Here is a 19,291-nt window from a genome sequence, read left to right on the forward strand (position 1 = left end):
CGATGACACGGAAGCAGAGAGAACATCAGACTTTGGGATGGAGGCCAAGCCCTCCCAAATCCAGGTCACCCAACATGGAGAGAACACATGTTAGCAAGAGACTCGTGGGAGAATTAAATCATGGGCCCCTGTATCTCAGGTGCAGTAGAAGCAGTGGATTTGGAATTTCAGTTTTTCCACAACGTTCCACCACAAGCTGGTTAGAACTGTGCAAAAGCAGGAAGGGAAGCCCCAGTAAAGTGGACTGGGGATGCCAGAAGGGGAGGCTGGAAGGGGGCGCCTGGTGCTCAGTGCCCATTACAGACCCCACATTGCAATCCCCCACAGGAGAGACTCACCAATTTTAGGCCCCACAGGGGAAGCTGGAGGTTCATCTCCTGACTTTTTGTAGGAGCTTTGCAGCTCAGCTGGTGAGAATTCTCCATCACCCTGCCTGTCTCCAAGGGACTTTTCTTCAAGCACCCTTCCCAACTTCTTCCTCCTCCATGAAATAATGTTCCTCTCCTTTGTTTCTCGCACTTGCCTGTGATGGGACCTTAGCTTGCTCAGCCCAGACTGCCATTCTCTGCTCTTCCCAATTAAACCCATGCTGCTGGTCAAATAACTGGCAGATTGAGTTTAAGGCCAATTGAACTAATAAATTCAAGAACTTGCAAAAAACAAAATCAATATGCACAAATTAGTGTCACTCCTACGTGCTCGGAAGGAACCATCAGAAAGAGACTGCGGAGAACGATCTCATTTACACCTGCATCCAAGACAGCAAGATACCTGGGAGGCCCTTGAACCAAGAAGGTGACAGACCTGTCCTCTGACAGCCCTGCAACAATGACGACAGACAGGGAGGGGTACACACAGAGATGGGGAGGCACTGTGCTCAGGGAAGAACCCACACTGGGAAAATACCTACTCTCCCCAAAACCGTCTACAGAGTCCTCACTCTGGCTCCCGAATTTCCGGACTCGGTGCAAGCCTGGAGTGGGTGTGGACACGGGAAGGACCCCGCAGGGCTGAGCTGGGGAGAGCACAAGCACCGAAGCAGGCAGACGCTCCCTGACTGCAGACCATCTGTGGAGCCCCAGGAACTGAATCAGCGAGCACACAAACACAGACGAGGACCGAGGAGCACCGACGAGGACCGAGGAGCACCCGAGCCCAGAAAGGGGGGACCCCACAGCCCCATGCACAGCACAGCAGGAGGCCACGTCTCCTCACACAAAACGACGGAAGCCCCAGTGTCTACACAGGGCGCCCTTCCTCTGTGGGGTCCTGAGACCTCGAACCCCATAACAGTCCACTCAGGCGGCTTCTCCTCAGCTCCTCCAGCATCTGGTCCTTAGGAGGTTGGACTGCTGCCAGTGTGGGCGCGTCCTCCACAACGGGTCCGGTCAGTGTGGATGCAGAGCCACACCCTCCTTAGCTTGTCCAGTCAGGGTGGGAGGCGCCCCACATTCTCCAGAAGTCTCCACAGTGGGTCCTGAAGAGGCGGGGCTCTGGTCCCAGCTGTGGCTGTGCAGCCTGGGCTCAGGGCGGAGCTGGGGTCTGGCGCCCTCTGCAGGCGGTGCAAGGCAGTGCAGGACTGTGGGAGCTCACCCTTCAGTGGAAGGTCCTGCTCCCTCCCCGGGTCCAGCTGATGCCATTTCATTCCGGAAATTCAAGCTGCATGGAGCCCAATACCCCCCCAACTTCCCCCCAAATAGCTAAGGAACAATGAATTGGAAACAATGTGGAATTACAACAGTCCTTGACCCAAACAGTGTCACTGAACATGGCCCTGATGCAGACCCACACTCTGACCTCAACTTGGTCTCAAGCCTGGACCCTACCCTAATCCAAGACCCTAACCCTAGCCCCCAACCCAAACAATGTTCACAAGAATCAAGAGGTAGAAACTGCAAATATCCATCAATGGCAAGTGCATAAGCAAAGTGTGGTGAAGCATTTGAATTTGGGTACAGGTTCAGGTTTTAGTCAGAGTTCTAATCAGGCTTTGGGTTTAGTGTTATGGTGAGGATTTAGAGTGAAGGACAAGGGAACAGAGTTATAGTTTAGGGCTTTAAGTTTATGATTTAGGCTTTAAGACTCAGGGCTTATGGGATAAAGTTCAAGGTCAAATTTGGGGTTTGACTTCATGCTGAGATTTGGGTTCAGGTTTCATGACTTGGAGGTCTGGTTTAGGGTTTGGGTTCGTGGTTCAGGGCTTGGATCCAGGGCTCAGGTACAGGCTTTGGGTTCCATTCCAGGTTTGGGATTCAGGGTTCTAGTTTGGGCTTTAAGGTCAGCTTAGGTTTCAGCGTTGGTAGGGTTTAAGGTTAGGTTTAGGGATGACACATTTTCTTCAGTTGTCATCATGGACAAAATAATTCTATCTGAAGTTTCTAAGTCAGAAATGTATTTCATCTGGGGGCGTCTGGGTGGCTCAGTGTGTTAAGCCTCTGCCTTGGGCTCAGGTCATAATCTCAGGGTCCTGGGATCTAGCCCTTCATCAGGCTCTCTGCTTGACGGGGAGCCTGCTTCCCCATCTTTCTCTCTGCCTGCCTCTCTGCCTACTTGTGATCTCTGTCTGTCAAATAAATAGAATTAGTAAAAGCTATTATATGATCTTTTACAAACCATTTCCTATCTTTGCATTCTCATGTGCCAAGAGAGACAGGGGTTATTTAAAACCCTGAAGAGAAAGCTCTTGCTTTTAAATTGCCTGTAACCTTCGTGTAATAGATTTATGATTGATAATAGATTTAGTTAAAATATAACTATTTAAAATATTTACTCTCAGTAAACGATTTCAACCTATGCTCATTTAAGTAACTTGGTGCATAATCCCTTTTCTATTAAACCATAGTGCAAGGACCAATGCCGCGTTTCTGAGAGAACCCCAAGCTATTTTTCTAGAATGGCTGTATGCTATATATGGCGTCCTGTTTTCACTCCCTTTGTGGAGCACCTACCCTGGAGGTCATGTAATAACCAATGACCAAAAAAACAAACAAAAAACCCAAACATCCAGGTCGAAGTGCCATCCCTTTCTGGAGTGGAGGAGACTGCTCAGACAGATCCCAGGCAGGCATCTCAGCCCAGGCCTGTGCTGGGGAAGCTGGTTCCTGGCTTTGGGTGCAATCTGGAAGCCAGCAAACTGACCCAAGAATGCAGCTGGCGTTTAGGACTGATGATCTTTTCGCAGCCAGGCTGCGCGTGGACACCCGCTCAGGGAGCCAGGCTAGGAGGCTGCCCAGGGCAGGCGCTGGCAATGCAGCAGCATGCCAGGGCTTAGCCCCGCACCCCAGCATGGGCTCCAGCCTCAGAAGTGAGGGGGCGGGGCCAGCGCAGAGAAGGGTCTTTGCTAATTTCCAAAGCTGGAAGTGAGCTCTCAGAGGACTCAGGAGGGAGGGGGGCGGGGGCGGGTCGGGGGCAGCCGGGAGAAGGGGCTTTGCTAATTGCCCAGGCGGGAAGGAGGGGCGCACAGCGCCAGGGTGCTGTGCTGCAGCTCATTCGGGACTGCAGGACCCACCATACTCGCTGCCCCTGCGCTCCCATGCTCCAGCCTAGCCCCTGAGGCCGCGGTGTCCTGTTCCCGTTCCCGCTGCTTGCTGCCCCTCCCCGCCCCATGGCTTCTCTGGAGGACCCTCTGCTCACAGGTAAAGTGACACCACGACACACCCTCACCTGAAGCAGAAAACGCAGTCCAGGAGCTGGGCATGGGATGGTCGCGGCCCAGCCTCCCGCCAACCCCAGGGCACCAGGACCACCCCAGACGCTGCGCCACACCCTGTCCGCAGGGGGTCAGGCCTGGACAGCGCCACAGGAGGTACCCCCGCCCTGCCAGCGGGCAGGCTAGCCCCCATAGTTCTGCACCCCCACGCGCTTTTCAGAGCCTCCTGCCATTCCCAGGGCACCCAGAACCCAGAGAGTGAGGCCTTGGGTGTTTTCTAGTGACAGATTCAAGGCAATTTTTCGACTTTGGGACTCAGAGTTAACATAGTTTTCATTTGTGATTATTATTTTTGTGTGGGGGCCATAGCTTTTCTTTTGACCTTGGTTGTTTTCACTCCCGGTTCTGAAGAAGCCCCTAAATCCTAACCCTTTGAGGACTCAGAAAGCTCTCAGAGCAGCAGTACTGGGGGACAGTGTGGACACATGGTTTGGTTTCTCCTCTGGCCTGCTTCTGTGGCAGCCCCGCTCTGTCCTCCTCAGACTTCAGAGCAATATCTGAACAAGTGGAGAAGCGACCAGGGGGTCAGGAAGGTGGCCACCGAAGAGTGACTTCTCTGGAGGGTGGCTGAGCTAGCAAGTGAGCATGTTAGTCCAGCTCTGCCTGCATTCAGTATGGAGCTGAACAGGGGCCAGGGAAGGGGAGGAGGAGCAGAGAGCAGGGACAAAGGGACCAAAGAGGAGATTCAGATGAAGGGAAGTAATGGGGAGGAAAGAGAAGAAACTCTAGAAGACAGGTATGTAGAAAGGAAAAGGGATGAAGTGGGCATTGGGAAAGGGCACCACCAGGGAAGGAGAGAGGGGAAGGAAAGAGGGAGGAAAGAGGAAAAGGGAAAGGGAGAAGGGAGGAGTCAGCATGCCAGGGCTCCCCCTGCATCTGAAGAAGAGGTGGCTGGTCCAGCTTGTCAAACAGGGTGCTCACTCTTTGGCCCCAGTTTCTGCTCCCAGTGCTACTGGGCTTTGCAAGGAAGGCAGGCTGTCCCTTGGGACCTACTGGAGCCCACTGGAGCCCACAGGAGGGTGGGAGAGGTAAGATGCCACCAGGTCCTGTCCTGAGCTGCTCCCAGCCACCAGCCTCACCACATGGTGCAAGAGGGACCCCAGAACAAAGGACGGACACAGGCCAGCATGTCTGCTGGTGGCCCTGGGCACTTAGCTCATCGCAGTGAACCACACGGCCTCCTCAACCCACGCTTTCAAAGCCTCCTTCTTCGCTTCTGGCTTTCATGTCTGTAGGAACATGAGCCAGATCTAACTCATCTCCGACAGACAATTCTGACTCACCCCGTGTCAGATTTTTAAGAGTGGCTGTGATAGAGTAAGATAGCAATGCTCCAACAAACGGACTGTTTCCTCCCACTTGACCTCAACAGTCTTATACATTTTCTTAGCGAAAACATCTTTTCTCCTTCCATTAAGCTCATAACGTGGTCTAGGAGTATACATGTGCCTTTGGTAGATGCGAAGCGATACAGAGGTCCTTTTTTTTTTTTTTTTAATTTTACAAGGTAAAGTCAGTGAACATATCCAACTTGACGAATACGTCTCTAAAATGTCAATCCAGGCAAAGCTTTTTCTGCCTACAGTTTGGAGCCTACGTGGTGACATTTTTAAAATGCTTTCAGTCCCTCAGTGAGGCTCTTAGAAGCTAGCCAGGGCTTACTACGTGCCAGGCACTGTGTCAGGTGTTGGAGCTAAAGGGAAGGAGAGCTTGGAGGCTGGCTGGGGAGGGACATCCATGACACAAGCACAGCTAGAAACGGAGGCCAGTGCTAGAAAAGAGAGAGCAGGCTGCATGGAGAGTGTGTACCATGGGGCTTGTGAGCTCACGAATAAGTGGGAGTAACTGGAGTGGGGAGATGGGGGAGAGAAGAGGGTCTTCCCATCAATGGGAATCACCTGTGCTTGGAGGCAGGTGCCATGAGAGGTCTCCACAGGAAGAAGGAAGCAGTGCGGTTGAAGGGCAGAGAGATGGGGCAGAACAGGCATCAGTCAGTTGGAGGGGTATGAATAGACTGATGGGAGGATTATGGGTGCCTTTGGAGGACTGAGAATTTGTTAGAAGATCAGTGCAGATTTCTATGGAGACAAATGCCAGGAACTGATAGGTCTTTGAAAGGTCACTCTGGCTGCCTTTTGGCAAAGGGGTTGGTAAAAGGCACTTGCAGGTGTGAACACACCAGGTGGGAGGTGAGTGCAGGAAATCGGGTGAGGGAGCATGGGAACTTGGTCCAGGGGTATATAAGGGAGAATAGCCTTTAAGGAGTTCCACAAATTGGCACCAGCTGTGGCTTCATTACAGAGCTGGAAGGGGGAGGTGGGTGTGTCCTGGAGGTTACAGAAATTACATGAGAAAGGGAAGTCTTTTTAGATCTCTTTTTCAACTAGAGGAACTCTCACCTTATTGATAGAATTCCAGAGTGGGAACCAATGATATGAGGACATCTTTGAAATGTCTGAATATGTTCTTCGACATCTTTGCAAGTGACGAGGAGACCTTGACCTTAGGAGGCCTTGGCCCTCTTTGTAGCCAGAAAGATTTCACCTACAGATTTGGGTTCTCCCTTTTAAAGTCAAGGAGTCAGTCCTTCCAAAGGACACCTCCTAACATTTTATCCTCTCATCATACCTCACGTGCTGGCATCTCCAAGACCCTCTGTTCCAGGTTGAGAGTATCCACTTTGGCCAGGCTGGTCTTGCCAAGAACACCACCACAGGAAATCTAGAGCCTGTAGTGCTATTAATAACATCATCTAAGACTGTGTTTGCTGCCCTCTTGGCCTCTTCCCACCATGACTCACTGATGCTTTTTACACATTGTATCCATTATGCTATAGTTCCCAAAGCTCATCTTCTCTAGTGCCATTAGTTTTTAGGGGACCAGGCAAACCTTAAACTTGTCCCCCTTAATTGGATCCCTGTGCCCCCACAATGCCTTTGAATGCCTTTCACCATGATCCTTGAATGAGATCTGAGACCACTGCTGGTACCTAACACTTCTTGGCACCTTGTCTGCTAGGTTCTTGGAAGAGGAGGTGGCTATGGAGGTGAGTGGGGATGGGAGTGGGAGGATTTCTCCCTTCACTTCCCATTTTGTGTTTTCAAATAATGGGTTTTGAGGGGGAGGGAAAGGTTAACCAGACCATTTATTTTCCATCTCCCATCGATAAAATGTCACACAGGAGAGAGGTGGCAGAAACGCACTTTCAGGTTAATTTTTTTACAAGGAAGATTGACTTATGAACCTACTTTGTTATTCCCTTTCATTCAGTTTCCCTGTACCTCCTTTTCTATGAAGTGTAAAGGTAACCCATTATTATTTTTATTGTTGGCACGTGCTTTGTGAACCATAAAGTGTACGCTATAAATGGGAGCGCTTTTCTTTTTTTTTTTTTTGTAGTTTACGAAAAACTAATATTTTTTAAATTAATTTTTTATTTATTTTCAGCATAACAGTATTCATTCTTTTTGCACCACACCCAGTGCTCCATGCAAGCAGTGCCCTCTATGATACCCAACACCTGGTACCCCAACCTCCAAATCCCCCGCCCCTTCAAAACCCTCAGATTGTTTTTCAGAGTCCATAGTCTCTCATGATTCAGCTCCCCTTCCAATTTCCCCCACCTCCCTTCTCGTCTCTAACTCCCCATGTCCATGAAAAACTAATTTAAAAACATTCACCCACCAGAGTACCCAAAGGGCTCCCATATAAACTATCTGTCGTTACATTATGTCCCGATGTGGAGCTCGATCCCAGGATCCTGAGATCATGACCTGAACTGAAGGCAGAGGCTTTAACACACTGAGCCACCAGCCCCAATGTATTCTCTTCAGTACCAGAATTTGTAACCAATTGACAGATGAAAAAGGAGGCAGTCAAGTGAAAACCAATAGGTCTTAGACCTGCAAGAAATTTGAATTAGATGAATTCAGCTACTCAGGCACTGTTTCACATTTTCAGATCTCTGCAGAAAAGGGGTTAACCTTTTTACAGCATGTAAAAGAGAAGACTATAACACATACTATGTGTAAGCATGTAAATATCAAAAAATATCCCATTAGTTGCTAAGACACACAGGGCCTATATTTTCTCTCAAATTCATGAATATGTAGGAGCAATAAGTGAGAAGTGAATGTATACTCTTCACTTTGAAGTCTTTTAGAAATCTAAAATATGACTTTCTATGGTTTGTGTCTCCATATTCCTTTATTGCCAGTTTGAACAAATCCACATGCTTTGATTCAAAGGTAATTAATTCCTCTTATTTGGAAACATGATGTTTATTTTTATTCTCTCACCCTTAGCAGGTGGTTTTATTTTAGCACACTTCAGAGTTATAATTTCATGCTTATTAAAAACATTTATTTTGATCTACATAGATGAATGAAACTTTTATTTTATTAAATTATTTGACAAAAAATCTGTTATTTTTAAAAATGTATTTCCTTTAGGGTTATTTTAGAGCATTCAGAGAGGATCTAGGAGTGTGGTATTATGTAGTTTTTAAGTAGGTATGAAATGGTTATTTATAGGATTGTTTCTTTAAGGCTTATGTATATTGTCCATTATATGCTATAAAATATTTTGAAAGTAAATTTAAGGTATGTTTTACATAGTTTATTTTTTGGAAATAAATATTGAAATGACTTGTGAAATTCAGTATATTCTCAACATTAATTTATTTTGAAATTTACCAGTTGTCTACTGAACTATTATATGGCAGATATTACTTCAGACTACACTGGTAAATGAAATACTTGGCTTTGTAGAACTTTTATTTTAATGGGTGAGACAATTCAAAGCTATAAACCTTAATAAAAATTGCATAGTGCATTCAAAAAGGATGAGTACAATGGGGAAAAAGAAAAACTCGATCAGGGTGAGAAAAATCAAGGTTGCTAGGCAGGGGATGGGGAGTTAAAATTTTTAATAGGAAGATCAGGGTAGTTACAATGAAGCTGACAATTGAACAAAGGTATGGAAAGGTGATGAATTTGCGCAGAACTATCAGCAATAAGGTCACTCCAGACAAAGGAATTGGCTATCTTGAAGGCCATAAGGTTGGATCATGCCTGGCATATCTGAGGAATAGCAAGGAGGCCACTGTGAGTGACTGAAGAGTAGCAGGGAAAGAGGTCACAGAGGTTAAATGAGTGGCTAGATCATGTAAAAGCTTAGAAGTCATTGTAAAACTCTGGCTTTTATATTTGGAAAATTACTGTGTGATAGAATTTCTGCTAATAACTGAGAGTTCAATTGTCCATAAAATTTCAAGGACTCTTATTCTAGTAAGACAGAATGAAGAGAAAGAGTTCATATTTTCACATGGTGTAACAAATGCTCAGAGATGCAAGTGTAGGAAGCTATAGGATCACAGAAGAAGGCACTAAAATCACACCAATATATTTGATGACTGTGACTATATATAAATTTGTATTTTCTAGATTTTTTATAGTCATGGAATCACACTGTATATACTATTCATTGCCTGGCTTTTCTTTTCTCAGCATCATTACTTTGAGAATCTCCAATTGTAAATAGTTCATTTTGATGTTGAATAGTAATCTCTTTAATGAATAGATCATAATTTTTCTTTGCTCTATGGATGGACATTGATGAACATTTCCACTGTTTTCAATTCTTAAAAATAAAGCTGCTATGAAATTCATATACAAGTCCCTGTATGAACATAGGGCTTGTTTCTCTTGGTTAAATGCCTAGAAGTAAAATGGCTATTTTTGTAACTGCAACATATTTTGCATTTAAAAAAATTTTGAAACTATTTTCCAAAGTGGTTGTATCATGATATATGCCAACAACAGTTTAGATTTTTTGTTGCTTCTCAATCTAGCTCAGACCAAGTACAATTAGCCTTTATAATTTTAGCCATTCTAATAGATATGTAAGCATGTCTCATTGTGATTTTAATTTGTATTTCTTTAATGTCTAAATGTTGAGAAATTTGTCATGTGCCTATAAGCCATCCATATACTTTTGGTGACATGTCTCTTTCATTATTTCCTTCACATGTAAAATTGGATACTCTGTTTGGTTATTAGTAAGGTTTTTTATTTTTATTCATTTTTAAATAATCAGAGTAGATGTCCATTATCAGATATGTAATTTGGAAATCGCTTCTCCATCTTTACAGTTTCTCAATGGAGCTTTGATAGCTGTGTCTTTCAAGAAATATGCTACTTCTTTCCTGGTACACGGAGGTATGACTAGAACATTATCAATGTTGACCTTTGCAAAGAAAATCATGGCTTAAGATATATGTAGTCTGCAGTTGTTGGGAGTGTTCACCATCCTTGCCTCTAACTCATCTCTCACTGCCCACACATTCAGATATAGGGGAATATTGATTGACAAAATATTAATTGCCAAATAACACTAGCTAGAGAATAAGAAAAATGCAGGCACCTGATTATATAATATTACATAAATAAAATATGTTTTTATAAGTGCTATTGGAAGTAAATTCCTCAATACTTGAATCACACAGAATGATGGAATCCTAGATTTTTTTTTCTTGTATTTACTAAGAAAATGATCATGCCTCAAGTATATTAAAATGGAATAGGGAAAATTAAAAATTGTTTTAAGATGATTTGCGTGTGTTGTGCGTATGTGAGAGAGAAAGTGAGAGAGAAAGATAAAGAAAAAGAGAAAGGGAAAGACAGAGAGGTGGCTGCAGTGAATTGATGAGTTGGAGGATAGATTTTAAAGTTTTGTCTTTTGCTTTCTACATTTCTTTTTCCTTAGGTTCAAGAGAACAATCAGTAATATCTCAGAAGCCTGCTGGTAACATCAGCAGAAAGAATTAGAGGTTCCCAGAAAATTAAGATGACATATAGTTTTCCTGACATAAGAAAATCATTTTTTGTCCCCAGCTATTTTCAATGATCTATACCCCACCTGTGTACTTGCCCAAGCACACTTCTTCCAAAACTTCCTGGGAGGTTCTTAAAAAGAAATGCAAAAACCTCACTCCTTAAGGATTTTGAGGGAACAAGGCAATGGGAAAACTAACAGTCACCACCAGACCAGGAAATAGCCTAAGCTATTGAGACAATAAATCAGTGGTAAAACTCCTAGTGCTATTTCAAAAGCAATCAAGGCCTTGCATTCCTTGTCCCAGAAAATGAGCCCAAGACCCCATCTAGTTTCTATCTGCTCTTGAAGCCTGCAGAGTCCCTTTCCCTTGTCCAACAGTTACCTCTGCTTTATTCTAACGTTGACGTTTCTGCCCTCGGTGGAATACAAGCTTCATTCAGGTGAACATGCAATACATATTGCACAAATACATATGTGGATGTGCATGCATCCACAACCTTATGACCAACCATACACGGAATAATAAAACTCTCCCTTCTGAGTATTCATCTTAAATACTAAATAAAAATCTCTCTCCTGTTCAAACAGTCAAGGCTTTGGAACTTATTCCCTGTGATCTCCTTGTATGTTGTAAACAAAGATTCCTTTGTTTGACAACTCCACCTGTTTCTGTGATTCACCAAAGACTGACCTCAGTTAGTTCAGTCGCTGTAATGGCTTTCACTACTCTGATTCTACCTCTGCAAGTCTCCAAATTTAACTATTTTTTCTCCCAATTCCGCATGTTCTTGGCTTTAAACTGCAACTCTGAAGAGAAGATTTGCTTGTTTAAAAAAAAAAAATCAAGAAAAGGGAGTAGTAGTCAACATTGTTACTTTGAAATTCCTGCCCTAAGGGGCTCTCCTGTTCTTTCTCTTTGACTTCCTGGACTAAAACGACAGAAATTTGGCAATACATCACTCCCCAATGCAGATTACTGCCAGAACAGTTTATACTCTTAGAAAAATATTAGTTTAAAAGATCACATAATTAAATACTTAAGCATGTAGTGTAATATAGTGGTTTACAAGAAATATATTTTGGTCATCTGAATATTTGGTTTTCAACCATGGCTACTGACTCACAGCTCCTACAACTCTTGGGATTTCCTGTGATAAGGGTGAGAGAGGTGTGTTTTGTTCTGTTAATGAAGTGACCTTCAGACCTCACTCAAGGCAAGGGCTGTTTGCCTGAAGGACCAACCACTTGGTGAAAGCCTTCACAACTTTTTGCCTCCCCTTCCTCCCAATACAGGATTATCTGGGGAGGGAAGAGGATCTGGAGATTAGATCAGCAAATGACAATGATTTAGTCAGTCATGACTATGTCATGAAGCCTCCACAGAAAAGCTGAAAGGACTGGGTTCAGAAAGCTTTTAGTTTGTTAAATGTATGAAAAGGCAGGAAGAGTGGCAGTCTTACAGAAGGTAATAGAAGCTCTGTGCCCATTCTCCATACCTTGCCCTGTGCACTTCTTTATCTATCTATTGATTTAAATCTTCTATTATATCTTTTAATAAGCTGGCAAACATAAAGTAAGTATTTTTCTGAGTTTTGTGAGTCCCTGTAGCAAATTAAAAGAACGTAAGAAGTAGGCCACTGGGACCTCCAACCTGTAGTTGCTCAGTCACAAGCACAGGTAATAACCTGGGGCCTACAGTGAGACTGGCATCTGAGGTGGGGTTGGAGATAGTCTTGGAGGACTGATCCCTTAACTGATGAAATGTTACACTATGTTCAGGTAGATAGTGTCAGAATTTAGTTGAATTCTTGGAGATCCTGCTGTTGTCTGAAAATTATTTGGCATTGTTGGTATGATGTCCTAAAACCCAAAAAGATATAGCTACCTCAAAATAAGAATACGGTTGACAGCTTATATATAATAAGTGAGTATTTCAGGGATTTAAAATATACCCAATAAATAATGTAAGGAAATAAGGAAAGATTTTGAAATAAAAACAAGAATAAGAACCTAGTGGTACTAATAGATTAAATATATGTAATCTAGTTGAATTAAGAATACAATGGATAGAATACGTAATGGATTCAATAGAGATAAGAAGTCACTTAAGGATATAGTCATCTGGATACCAGCAAAGCATTAAAATTATCAATATAAAAGAGGTGTAAGATGTAGGTGAATGTGTGTGGAGCAAAAGCTAGAGAAGAAATTAGATTTCCTTACTACTCATAGCCTGTTGACAAGTCCTTGAAGCTCCTCTGGGGACTCAGCTGCTTCCATGTGGACACATCCACTCAGGGCAAAAAGCATTCTTAGTCCACCCCCCAGGATACTGAAAATCTACTTTCACGTGTAAAAATTACTTTGGAAACTTCTTTATCTCTACTCCCCACCCCTGCCCTCAAGATATACATTGGCAATCATCTCCCAAGCATATACCCACTGATACACATCAGAAGAGTCTCTTCCCTGAGTTTTTACTAAATAGTAATAAATGATCTTTCCCTAACAATAGCTAGCCCCCTCAAGGTCCTGGAAACCTTGTTTATAAAATACCTTGGAGGCTTGTGCTATCCCTAACCTCCTCCCAAATTGAAAGTATATAATCAGCCACTCTTCATGACCCTCTCTCTCTACTCCAAATAAATAAATAAATATTTTTAAATAAAATAAAATAAATGACTTTTTTTAAATGAAAGAAGAAAAAGGAAAGAAATATTTGAATATTAATGTACATCTATTTCTCAAGCATAAAATAGTCAAGACACTGGATTAAAACTTACATACAAGAAAAGAAAGAAAATATTCATAACTAGAGTTGACTCTATGAATCCCAAACTAGGGCATACATACCAAAGACACACAAAAAAAATCACAAGTGTTAGAGAGAAAAAAAAATAATTCATTAATAAAGAAACAAGAATCAGACTGACAGAAATTTTTTAAATAACATCAGATATAAAAAAGAATGAAGTAATAGCTTTATTATCTTGAAAAAAAATCACAAATGGAAACATTTAGATCCTTATAAAATGTCATTGACATAGGAAGGCATAATAAAAAAAATATTTTCAGGAATACAGACCACAGATAATTTGCCTTAATTTGTGTAGGCAGCACTTAAATACTAATATTATTTTAACAGGTAAAATATACTCTATGATCTTTGAGGTTGGGGAAAAGAGGATGACCAAGTCATCTTGAAATAATTCAGTTTTATGAAAAAAGTAAAAAGATCAAAAAAAAGACTTGTAGAAAAGAGAGATAAAACATATGCATAATAAAAATAAATAAATAAATAAACAGCTGGAGTGCCTGGGTGACTTAGTCGGTTCAAGTGTCTGCCTTCAGCTCAGGTGATGATCCCAGGGTCCTGGTATTGAGCCCTGCATCAGGCTCCCTGCTCAGTGGAGAGTCTGCTTCTCCCTCCCATTGAGAAAAAAAAATTTGACTTATTTATTTGAGAGAGATAATCTTTAAATTTTACTTATTTATTTGAGAGAGAGTGAGAAAAGAAAAACATGCACACAGCAGAGGGAATAACAGAGGGAGAGGGAGAAGCACGCCACTGAGCAGGGAACCCCCTGCGGGGCTCTATCCCAGGACCCGGGTATTATGACCTGAGCTATAGGTAGACACTTAACTCAGGTACCCCAATAAATACAATCTTTAAAAAAAAATAAATAATAATAAAAATAAATAATATTTCAGATAGTATGATTTTTTTAATGTAAGACTTGGTATAAAAAAAGGATGACATACTTGTCTAATTATAGCAAAAGACTTTGATAAGTTTAGATGCAGTAGTACATAAAAAATTTAACTTCTTCCATTAACTGATAATTTAATTAGATTAAATTAAGAGATCAAAATTTAGAGAATCTAATAGTCCTGATCTATTAATAAATGTAGCCATCCTAACCCCAAAACAAGAGTCTTCAGTAAGTATATAAGCATAAGTTGAACATTTACACAAACAGGCCATTATTTAGGCCAGAAGTATATGCCAATAAATTCCTAGAGTTAAATATCAGGCTATATTTTCCAAGAATAAGGCAATAAAATTAGAAAACAATGACCAAAATATTAAATTCATATAATTGGAAGTTAACTTCATACCTAAAAAGAAATAATACAGCTAATTCAGAAATTTTTAGAATTACAGTACTTTGGTAATATCAACTCTCAAAATGAGTAACGGACAGGTGGGGCTATCAAGAGACTCGTGGGAGGATTAAATCATGGGCCCCTGTATCTCATGTGCAGTAGAAGCAGTGGATTTGGAATTTCAGTTTTTCCACAACGTTCCACCACAAGCTGGTTAGAACTGTGCAAAAGCAGGAAGGGAAGCCCCAGTAAAGTGGACTGGGGATGCCAGAAGGGGAGGCTGGAAGGGGGCGCCTGGTGCTCAGTGCCCATTACAGACCCCACATTGCAATCCCCCACAGGAGAGACTCACCAATTTTAGGCCCCACAGGGGAAGCTGGAGGTTCATCTCCTGACTTTTTGTAGGATCTTTGCAGCTCAGCTGGTGAGAATTCTCCATCACCCTGCCTTCCTCCAAGGGACTTTCCTTCAAGCACCCTTCCCAACTTCTTCCTCCTCCATGAAATAATGTTCCTCTCCTTTGTTTCTCCCACTTGCCTGTGATGGGACCTTAGCTTGCTCAGCCCAGACTGCCATTCTCTGCTCTTCCCAATTAAACCCATGCTGCTGGTCAAATAACTGGCAGATTAATTTTAAGGCCAATCGAACTAATAAATTCAAGAACTTGCAAGGAACAAAATCAATATGCACAAATTAGTGGCACTCCTAGGTTCTCCGAAGGAACCATCAGAAAGAGACTGCAGAGAACGATCTCATTTACACCTGCATCCAAGACAGCAAGATACCCGGGAGGCCCCTGAACCAAGAAGGTGACAGACCTGTCCTCTGACAGCCCTGCAACAATGACGACATACAGGGAGGGGTACACACAGAGATGGAGAGGCACTGTGCTCAGGGAAGAACCCACACTGGGAAAATACCTACTCTCCCCAAAACCGTCTACAGAGTCCTCACTCTGGCTCCCGAATTTCCGGACTCGGCGGAAGGACCCCGCAGGGCTGAGGTGGGGAGAGCACAAGCACCGAAGCAGGGGGACGCTCCCTGACTGCAGACCATCTGAGGAGCCCGAGGAACCGAATCAGCAAGCACACAAACACAGACAAGGACCAAGGATCACCCGAGCCCAGAAAGGGGGGACCCCACAGCCCCGCGCACAGCACAGCAGGAGGCCACGTCTCCTCAAACAAAACGATGGAAGCCCCAGTGTCTACACAGGGCGCCCTTTCTCTGTGGGGTCCTGAGACCACGAACCCCTTGACAGTCCACTAAGGGACTTCTCCTCACCTCCTCCAGCATCTGGTCCTTAGGAGGTAGAACTGCTGCCAGTGTGGGCGCGTCCTCCACAACGGGTCCGGTCAGTGTGGATGCAGAGCCACACCCTCCTCAGCTTGTCCAGTCAGGGTGGGAGGCGCCCCACATTCTCAAGAAGTCTCCACAGTGGGTCCTGAAAAGGCAGGGCTCAGGTCCCAGCTGTGGCTGTGCAGCCTGGGCTCAGGGCGGAGCTGGGGTCTGGCGCCCTCTGCAGGCGGTGCAAGGCAGTGCAGGACTGTGGGAGCTCACCCTTCAGTGGAAGGTCCTGCTCCCTCCCCGGGTCCAGCTGATGCCATTTCATTCCGGAAATTCAAGCTGCATGGAGCCCAATACCCCCCAACTTCCCCCCAAATAGCTAAGGAACAATGAATTGGAAACAATGTGGAATTACAACAGTCCTTGACCCAAACAGTGTCACTGAACATGGCCCTGATGCAGACCCACACTCTGACCTCAACTTGGTCTCAAGCCTGGACCCTACCCTAATCCAAGACCCTAACCCTAGCCCCCAACCCAAACAATGTTCACAAGAATCAAAAGGTAGAAACTGCAAATATCCATCAATGGCAAGTGCATAAGCAAAGTGTGGTGAAGCGTTTGAATTTGGGTACAGGTTCAGGTTTTAGTCAGAGTTCTAGATCAGGCTTTGGGTTTAGTGTTACGGTGAGGGTTTAGAGTGAAGGACAAGGGAACAGAGTTATAGTTTAGGGCTTTAAGTTTATGATTTAGGCTTTAAGACTCAGGGCTTAAGGTATAAAGTTCAAGGTCAAATTTGGGGTTTGACTTCATGCTGAGATTTGGGTTCAGGTTTCATGACTTGGAGGTCTGGTTTAGGGTTTGGGTTCGTGGTTCAGGGCTTGGATCCAGGGCTCAGGTACAGGCTTTGGGTTCCATTCCAGGTTTGGGATTCAGGGTTCTAGTTTGGGCTTTAAGGTCAGCTTAGGTTTCAGCGTTGGTAGGGTTTAAGGTTAGGTTTAGGGATGACACATTTTCTTCAGTTGTCATCATGGACAAAATAATTCTATCTGAAGTTTCTAAGTCAGAAATGTATTTCATCTGGGTGCGCCTGGGTGGCTCCGTGTGTTAAGCCTCTGCCTTGGGCTCAGGTCATGATCTCAGGGTCCTGGGATCGAGCCCTTCATCAGGCTCTCTGCTTGACGGGGAGCCTGCTTCCCCATCTTTCTCTCTGCCTGCCTCTCTGCCTACTTGTGATCTCTGTCTGTCAAATAAATAGAATTAGTAAAAGCTATTATATGATCTTTTACAAACCATTTCCTATCTTTGCCTTCTCATGTGCCAAGACAGACAGGGATTATTTAAAACCCTGAAGAGAAAGCTCTTGCTTTTAAGTTGCCTGTAACCTTCGTGTAATAGATTTATGATTGATGATAGATTTAGTTAAAATATACCTATTTAAAATATTTACTCTCATAAACGATTTCAACCTATGCTCATTTAAGTAACTTGGTGCATAATCCCTTTTCTATTAAACCATAGTGCAAGGACCAATGCCGCGTTTCCGAGAGAACCCCAAGCTATTTTTCTAGAATGGCCATATGCATATATATCAGGCGTCCTGTTTTCACTCCCTTTGTGGAGCACCTACCCTGGAGGTCATGTAATAACCAATGACCAAAAAAACAAACCAAAAACCCAAACATCCAGGTTGAAGTGCCATCCCTGCCTGGAGTGAGGAGACTGCTCAGACAGATCCCAGGCAGGCATCTCAGCCCAGGCCTGTGCTGGGGAAGCTGGTTCCTGGCTTTGGGCGCAATCTGGAAGCCAGCAAACTGACCCAAGAGTGCAGCTGGCCTTTAGGACTGATGATCTTTTCGCTGACAGGCTGCCCATGGACACCCGCTCAGGGAGCCAGGCTAGGAGTCTGCCCAGCGCAGGCGCTGGCAATGGGGCAGCATGCTAGGGCATAGCCCTGCACCCCAGCCAGGGCTCAGGCCCCTGGAGTGAGGGGGCAGGGCCGGCGCAGAGAAGGGTCTTTGCTAATTTCCAAAGCTGGAAGTGAGCTCTCAGAGGACTCAGGAGGGAGGGGGGCGGGGGCGGGGCGGGGGTGGCCAGGAGAAGGGGCTTTGCTAATTGCCCAGGCGGGAAGGAGGGGAGCACAGCGCCAGGGTGCTGTGCTGCAGCCCATTCGGGACTGCAGGACCCACCATACTCGCTGCCCCTGCGCTCCCACGCTCCAGCTTAGCCCCAGAGGCCACGGTGTCCCGTTCTCATTCCTGCTGCCTGCTGACACTCCCTGCCCCATGGCTTCTCTGGAGGACCCTCTGCTCACAGGTAAAGTGACACCACGACATGCCCTCACCTGAAGCAGAAAACGCAGGACAGGAGCGGGGGTGGGGGTTGGGGGGGGTGGGGGGGGTGGAGTGGTCCGGGCCCAGGCTCCTGGCAACCCCAGTGCACCAGGACCACCCAGGACGCCAAGCCACACCCCCTACGCAGGGGGTCGGGCCAGGACAGCGCCACAGGAGGTACCCCCTGCCAGCGGGCAGGCTAGCCCCCATAGTTCTGCACCCCCACGTGCATGTCAGAGCCTCCTGCCATTCGCAGGGCACCCAGAACCCAGAGAGTGAGGCCTTGGGTGCTTTCTAGTGACAGATTCAAGGCAATTCTTCGACTTTGGGACTTCAGAGTTAACATAGTTTTCATTTGTGATTATTATTTTTGTGTGGGAGCCATAGCTTTTCTTTTGACCTTGGTTGTTTTCACTCCCGGTTCTGAAGAAGCCCCTAAATCCTAACCCTGTTGAGGACTCCGAAAGCTCTCAGAGCAGCAGTGCTGGGGGACAGTGTGGACACATGGTTTGGTTTCTCCTCTGGCCTGCTTCTGTGGCAGCCCCGCTCTGTCCTCCTCAGACTTCAGAGCAATATCTGAACAAGTGGAGAAGCGACCAGGGGGTCAGGAAGGTGGCCACCGAAGAGTGACTTCTCTGGAGGGTGGCTGAGCTAGCAAGTGAGCATGTTAGTCCAGCTCTGCCTGCATTCAGTATGGAGCTGAACAGGGGCCAGGGAAGGGGAGGAGGAGCAGAGAGCAGGGACAAAGGGACCAAAGAGGAGATTCAGATGAAGGAAAGTAATGGGGAGGAAAGAGAAGAAACTCTAGAAGACAGCCATGTAGAAAGGAAAAGGGATGAAGTGGGCATTGGGAAAGGGCACCACCAGGGAAGGAGAGAGGGGAAGGAAAGAGGGAGGAAAGAGGAAAGGGGAAAGGGAGAAGGGAGGAGTCAGCATGCCAGGGCTCCCCCTGCATCTGAAGAAGAGGTGGCTGGTCCAGCTTGTCAAACAGGGTGCTCACTCTTTGGCCCCAGTTTCT

This window comes from Mustela nivalis (assembly GCF_964662115.1).
Source record: "Mustela nivalis genome assembly, contig: HAP1_SCAFFOLD_444, whole genome shotgun sequence".
Lineage (NCBI taxonomy): Eukaryota > Metazoa > Chordata > Mammalia > Carnivora > Mustelidae > Mustela > Mustela nivalis.